Below are 7,752 nucleotides of genomic sequence, written 5' to 3'. Positions count from 1 at the left end.
TGTTCTAATTGGCGAAAAAGAGAGATTGTTGCAGCACAAAGAAATTAGGATTTCCCAGTGTGATGTTCTCGCCTCCATAGAAGCAAATTTCAATTTCCTGTGAAGGTTGTTTAAAATAGAATAGGATAATGTGATTAAAAAGGCAGATTTAAGCTTTGATAATGTTACTGGGAATATGATTCACTATGCAGCATCAGCCAAAGATGTAAGATCTGAGTTCCTTTTTTCCATCTATTCTTCCCCTTCTTTCCTCCCACCCCCCCAAATATTTTTTGGGGGGGTTTGGAAGTTTGGGCTGATCATCTCTGCCTTTTGCCACCAAAATGTCACATTTCTCTGACTCATTTTGCTCGATTTGTAAATCCCCAAAGCCTTGTGTGGAAATTGCTGTTGGTCCCGTCACCTTAACTGGTCCTGAGAAACACTGTGCAGAACTAAAGAGCCAGAACGACACTTTGGAAATTAAAGTCAACAACTCAACGCTTTGTGGGTTGACCAACCGCTTCTCACTGGTGTTGACAGAACTTGTCCGTGTGTGAAGACACGAAGCAGATGGCTCCTTGTGACTTCCAAAGGCACAACTCAAGCCTGTAAATGCTTTCACACACACACACACACACACACACACACACACCCAAAAGGGGGGTGGATTGGGTGCAAAATATTTGGAGGTCTACATGTCCAATTTTGACCTTAGAACATTCTACCCCAAGCTCAGGAGAACGTGAGCCTAGAACCTAGAACGAAGGAGAAATTTTCTGACAGTGAAAACAATTAACCAGTGGAACGACTTGCCTCCAGAAGTTGTGGGTGCTCCAACACTGGAGGTTTTCACAAAGAGATTGGACAACCATTTATTTGATATGGTATAGGGTTTCCTGCCTGAGCAGGGGGCTGGACTAGATGACCTCCAAAATCCCTTCCAACTCTGTTATTCTGTTATTTTCTTTCTTTTGAGCCTCTTCCCCTGCCCATTATCCAACTCTGGGCCATGCTCTCTCTTATCTAACCATTCCCTAGACAGCATTAGGAGCTGTCTGCAGGCTAACTCTGCCCGCTGTCAGGGGTTCGATCCTGACCAGCTCAAGGCTGACTCAGCCTTCCATCCTTCCAAGATCAGTAAAATGAGGTCCCAGATTGTTGGGGGCGATATGCTGACTCTGTAAACCACAGAGAGGGCTGTGAAGCATTGTGAAGTGATATATAAATCTAAGTGCTATTACTATTGCTCTTCACCCAAAGGTCTTTACCACAGACCATTAATCTACCCTATCCGATCTGGCAGGGCTGGACAGTTGGCCACCCCACAGGGTGGCTGAAATTTGTAGGAACAGAGTAATAGATTCCTTCTCTTCCTTTGGGAACAGCCTACTGTCCTAATCCTCATTAGGATGCCGCTCATGTGCCCGTCTTTGGCAGGTTTCCCTCCTGCACTTGGAAGCCAAGCCAGTTCTCACCATTGTGCCAGTCTCTTCCAGGCGGATGTAACCTTCTATTCTTCTGCCCGACTTCTCACTAGAGTATCCGTCCCAATTAAGAGCTTCCCGGCACCATTGCCCTGGCAATGCCAATCTCTGCTGGCCAGCTCTCCCTCCTCGTCTCCTTACGTGGCTCTCAAGACCGAGGACGCCCAAACAAAGAGCTCTCAGTCCTCCTTTTGTGCAAGAGTTTCTGACTGATTAACGGTAACATGGTGGCCCTTTCGACTCGGCTGGAATGGCGAAGGCAAGGGAAAAAATTCAGGCTCCCCATAAAGAACTCAGGACGTAGGTTTGTTCTCGGGGTAATTGACCAGTTTTCCCCCCTTCCATGAGGGAGATGGAGATGTTGCTTTGGAAACAGACCCTACGGTCTTAGGAGCCTTGGGGTTGTTTTTTTTTGTTTGTTTGTTTTTTGGAGTAGATCATCGGTTGGTATTCTTTCATGGCTGAGACTAATTGGGAATCCTCGGAGGAAATTCTTGACTGATTCATCCAGAAGGAGATTTACATCGGGGAGGTGAAGCAACCAAGTTGAGAAGAAACTGGGTTCAGGAACCTGGTCTATTGAAGCAGATTGTTGGAACGATAATGACACTCCATTGACACATGTTGTGTAGAGAATAGAATAGAATAGAATAGAAAGAATAAGAATAAGAATAAAATAAGAATAAAAATACAAAATAGAATAGAAATACAGAACAGAATAAGAATAGAATAGAAATACAGAACAGAATAAGAATAAAATAGAATAAGAATAGAATAAGAATAAAAATATAGAATCGAATAGAATAGAATAGAAATACAGAACAGAATAAGAATAGAATCGAATAGAATAGAAATACAGAACAGAATAAGAATAGAATAAGAATAAAAATACAGAATAGAATAAAAATACAGAACAGAATAAGAATAGAATAGAAATACAGAACAGAATAAGAATAGAATAGAATAAGAATAAAAATACAGAATAAGAATAGAATAGAATAGAATAGAATATAGAGTAAGAATAGAATAGAATAGAATATAGAGTAAGAATAGAATAGAATAGAATAGAATAGAATAGAATAGAATACTATGTCACTTTTTTTCAATCCTATTGTAACTTCAAAAAAAGTCTCTGAATGAATGGTTATAAGTCATTGAGGACTCCCTGAAAAATCCCCTTGTATCAGTTTAGCTCAACTGAGATACACAATCTGGTTTCTTTGCTTTCTCTCTGCAACTTGCAGCTGTGTGTGTGTGTTTGTGGGGGGGGGGAATCCCTGGGCGATTTTTGCATCCCAAAAATTTGGAGCCTCTTACTCACACGAGGGCTGCCGTTTGCAAAGACGGAAAGTCCATGGGTGAGGCGGATGTGTTTTTGTTTTAAAAATTTGGGGGGGGGGTAGGTGATGTTTGTTTGTTTTTTTAAAAAAGGGAACAGGAGGGTCACGTTTATGGAGTGCAATCAGTCTGCTCAATCTGCCATTTTAGTCTGTTTCCTGCCTAAAAAAAAAAAAAAAACAAGGGAAAAGTAGTTTTGGCAGACAACTTGCTCCATTTCAGCTGAAGGAATTTGGGGATCTAGAGGGGGGGAGACACATGGTGGACTGTAGGCTGCCCCTTTCCCATTTTGTGGGGGTTAGGGGATCTCAAAAACAGTGCCCTCAAGATACTCTGAGTTGCAACTTAGAATCATACAATTTAGGGCTGGAAAGGACCTGGGAGATCTTCTAGTCCAACCCCAAGGCAGGATCCTTGTACAATCCTGAACAAATGTTTGTCCAGTCTCTTCTTGAAAACCTCCAGGGACGGAGCACCACAACTTCTGGAGGCAAGTTGTTCCAACGATTAATTGTCCTCACTGTCAGGAAATTTCTCCTTAGTTCTAGCTTGCTTCTCTCCTTGTTAAGTTTCCATCCATTGCTTCCTGCCCTGCCTTCTGGTGCTTTGGAGAATAGGCTGACACCCCCTCTTTTTTTGTGGCAACCCCTCAAATATTGGAAGACTGCTATCTTGTCATCCTAGTCCTTCTTTTCATTAAAGTAGACATCCCCAATTCCTGCAACTGTTCTTTGTATATTTTAGCCTCCAGCCTCCTAACCATCTTTGTTGCTCTTCTCTGCACTTGTTTTCCAGAGTCTCAACAACTTCTTTATACTGTGTCCACCAAAATTGTATTTTCCCAGCACTTTTATCAGCAATTGCTGAACAGATGGGATCCTGTTTAACAGCAACTGAGCTGGGAAGCGAGATTGGCTGTCCTTCGAAAACTGGGTGCAGGGAATGTGACGCTTCCACTTTGAACAACTTCACAGCCTTAACTTACCCACTGGTGAAAAGCATTTCCTCGTAGGTTCCTTCCTCCTTGATGGAGTTCTCCACCTCAGAACGACGACCGGCGCATCGCTGAGAGACCGTTGCAATGTCAAACTCATCTCAGAGGCTTTTTGAAACAGGAACCATCAAGCCAGATCAATGAGCTGAAGCTGCAGTTTTTGCAGATTGCGTATTGTTGGGAGAACTTCCACGAGACGAGGCTCAGCTCTACGGCTGGTATGTGTGCCTTGTTTATCCTCCCATCAACTGCACATACCAGGCATGGATGAAGAATCTCCAGATGGGGGAAAATGCTTTAGAGCACATCTGGAACAAGAATCGGAGGTCTTCCATCCATGGAAGCGATGGGGCTCCGTTAAAGCACCAGTGACGTCACTCGGTACAGAGAAACTGCAGATGTGGCAGCTTCAGCTTTTTTGTTTTTCTTCTCATCTGGAAAAGAATAAATTACTCATGACAAGTTGATTGATGATGCCAATCACACATAAGGCATGTTTAAGTCTCAGGGATAGTATCTGATAGCTTCCAAGCATGGAGGCAGCGAATTACAGTATGATTCTGGATCAATTAAGGAGATGGAATTTAACAAGGAGAAACGTCACCTTTTGTATCTGGTTAGGAACAGCGTTAAGTAATTTATGGCTGTGAAATATGGGCTGTAAGGATTGATGCTTTCGAATTGTGGTGTTGGGGAAGACTCTTGCGAGTCCCTTAAACTGCAAGTAGATCCTTGCACGTTCCAAATTGTGCATTCTTTACCAAAAATAAAAGTAGGCCAGGTTCAGTCAGATTCATTGAAGAGCCAGGAGCTTCTTTTAATTCCAACAGAGAGAGAGAAAAAAGCCGAATTGGAGAATTGCTCCAGAGGACTTGGCCTTCTCCCAGCAACGTGTTGCATGGACACACCGCCTGGTAATGTACCCAAGTCGAAAAGTGGGAATTTTAAACAGGGTTAAAAGCTAGGCCTCTTGAACCCTGAGTGAAAAGGGAGAGGAGGAGGAGGAGGAGGAGGAAGAGAAGAAACAGTTTCTCCCTGGCAAAGTCTGGATGAGAGATCCCTTTCTCTATTGTTGGTTGGCTTGGAGGCCTTTTGATTCCCATAGACAGCAGGACAATAACGAGCCAACAATTCCTCTGGGAGAAAACCTAATCTCAGATACCAAGTCCTTTTTGAAGAGAGAGAGAGAGAGGGAGAGAGAGAGAGAGAGAGAGAGAGAGAGAGAGAGAGAGAGAGAGAGAGAGAGAGAGAATGAGAATAAAATAAATAAATAAATAAAAGGACTCAGTGAAAAAGAGTTTTGGGTCCCTGAATCGGCTGACACCTGATTCTCATGCCTGGGGCATTGATTGTTCAGGCCCATCCCCTCTTCTGAATGTGACGCTTGTTTTCTGAAAGGCTAATGGAAAGAGAGGGTGTTGGGAGTCAACGGGGGGGGGGGGGGGGGGCTTCGTTTCTTCTCTCTCCAGTGAGGCCAAACTCTTCTCTTTGTTCCAGGCCAGGCCTGAAAGCAGGGAATCAAAAGCAGAGAGAGAAAAAACGAAAACCGAGGGGAAGAACGAGAGAACAAGGGCCGGGATGTTTGAGGTGGCTGTTGGCCATTGTGGAAAGAAAAATGGGTCAGGGGTGTAGGATGACTTGGAGAAGGGACAAGGCGTCGGGGCATCTTCTTAGTAGCTGCAATCATGTCACTTGGCTAGCAGAATTCTGGGATTTTGCCCAGCCCAACCTGGCTCCTTCCTTCTGTCCATTTTCCTTTGCAAGGGGAGAATTTGTCCTTGGGGCTCTCTCAGCTTGACTGTTTTCTTGCAGATATTTCATGACCTAATTAAGTAACATCATCAGTGCTAGAAGGGAGTGGGGTGTGCAGGGAGAAAGAGGAGGAGGAGGAGGACTGTGGGGTCCTTGGTGCTCTCTGAGCGGGTGGTTTTCTTGCAGACATTTCATGACCCAACTAGGTAACATCATCAGTGCTAGAAGGGAGTGGGTTTGAAGAGTTAACTTAACTCTTCCACTACCATCCTTGATTTTATTTTTCAGCATTTATCGAATCTTGGTGTCTTGTCAATTAAGCATTGGAAGGGCCAAGGGACACCATTGTTGGGCTGTGCTTAAGGCATCAACTCGTCTTATTTTCACTTTGTATGGTTTGAAACCACATATATGGCTAATTCTGAAAAGCTTTAGCCTAGCTGCGGTGGCCCTTTGCATGCTAGGCAGATAATCGCTGTTTCTGTTTCTGTTTATTATTATTATTATTATTAAACATGAACCTCAGTCAATTGAATGTTCAAATTGGCTGATGCTGATGGTTGACACGGGTTGCTGCCAGCACCCCATGTGTCAACCAGGTACCTCCTTAAAATGTAAGATGATGACGATTAGTCCCTTAGGGAGAGAGTGACTTCAGTTTTTAATCCTGTTCTTCAATCAGTAAATCAATATTTGTACCAAAGTGGTCTAGCACGAGGAATCAAAGCCATTGTCATTTTGTTTGGAGAGGGCTTTTTTCTTTTTTCTGATAAAATAACTTTTTTTTTTTTAAAAAAAAAATTCTTTTGTTGGATTTTGACTTCTCTCTTCTTTCAGCGATTTGACTCCTGCCGTTTTGCTGCTCTCGTTTTTGGCCTGTTTCTTTGGGTTAATTAGTTGTCATTGGATTGCTAAATTTATTTTTAAATAGGAGGCAGATGTTTGTTTATGGAAAAATCTGCTTTCTGTGTTACATCGGGTGTTGCTGGAAATGCAAAATGCAGATGGCTGGATGGAAATGTCATCGAAACAGCCTTTGCTTCATTGCTTAGATCAGCAAAGAAGGGCTTTTTAAAGCAATCCATCTAGGAAGAAAACTGTGTTAGATTCTGGTAGCCAAAAAAACAGAAGCCTGGTAGCACTTTTTCTAAAAAAAAAAAAAAAAATTGCTGGAAAGGTATCCATTTTGGTGAGCTGCAGCTAACTTCCCCGGAGCGCTCAGCAAGATTCAGGAGCCGCAGCCAACAAAATTTGGTGCCTTTGATTAAACATTTGGATGCGTTCGAAGAAATAAACTGTAACAAACAATACAAAAATTACTACCATAGAATAGAATAGAATAGAATAGAATAGAATAGAATAGAATAGAATAGAATAGAATAGAATAGAATAGAATAGAATAGAATATGGAATGGAATAAAATAGAGTAGAATAGAATGGAATAGAATAGAAATGAAATTAATAGAATAGAATAGAATAGAATAGAATAGAATAGAATAGAATAGAATAGAATAGAATAGAATAGAATAGAATAGAATAGAATAGAATAGAATAGAATAGAATATGGAATGGAATAAGAAAAGAGTAGAATAGAATGGAATAGAATAGAAATGAAATTAGAATAGAATAGAATGGAATGGAATGAAATTAGAATAGAATAGAATGGAATGGAATAGAAAAGAATAGAATAGAATAGAATAGAATAGAATAGAATAGAATAGAATAGAATAGAATAGAATAGAATAGAAAACAGAATGCAATAGAAAACAATAGAATATGGAATGGAATAAGAATAGAGTAGAATAGAATGGAATAGAATAGAAATGAAATGAAATGAATAGAATAGAATAGAATAGAAAACAGAATGCAATAGAAAACAATAGAATAGAATATGGAGTGGAATGGAATAAGAATAGAGTAGGATAGAATGGAATAGAATAGAAATGAATGGAATGGAATAGAATAGAATAGAATAGAATAGAATAGAATAGAATAGAATAGAATAGAATAGAATAGAATAGAATAGTTGGAAGAGACCTTGTAGGTCATCTAGGCCAGTGGTGGGATTCAAATATGTGAACCACCAGTTCTCTGTGTGGATGCTGCTTCCGGAAATCCATTCTGTGCCTGAGCAACAAAAAATCAGCTCCCGGTTCTGCCGAAGTGATGCGAACTGCCTGAATCCCACCACTGGCCACATCC

The sequence above is a fragment of the Crotalus tigris genome, unplaced genomic scaffold, assembly GCF_016545835.1.
Source record: "Crotalus tigris isolate CLP2741 ecotype Arizona unplaced genomic scaffold, ASM1654583v1 scf7180000019173.45859301935:6455823, whole genome shotgun sequence".
In the NCBI taxonomy this organism is placed as follows: domain Eukaryota; kingdom Metazoa; phylum Chordata; class Lepidosauria; order Squamata; family Viperidae; genus Crotalus; species Crotalus tigris.
This window is presented reverse-complemented; position numbering follows the sequence as displayed.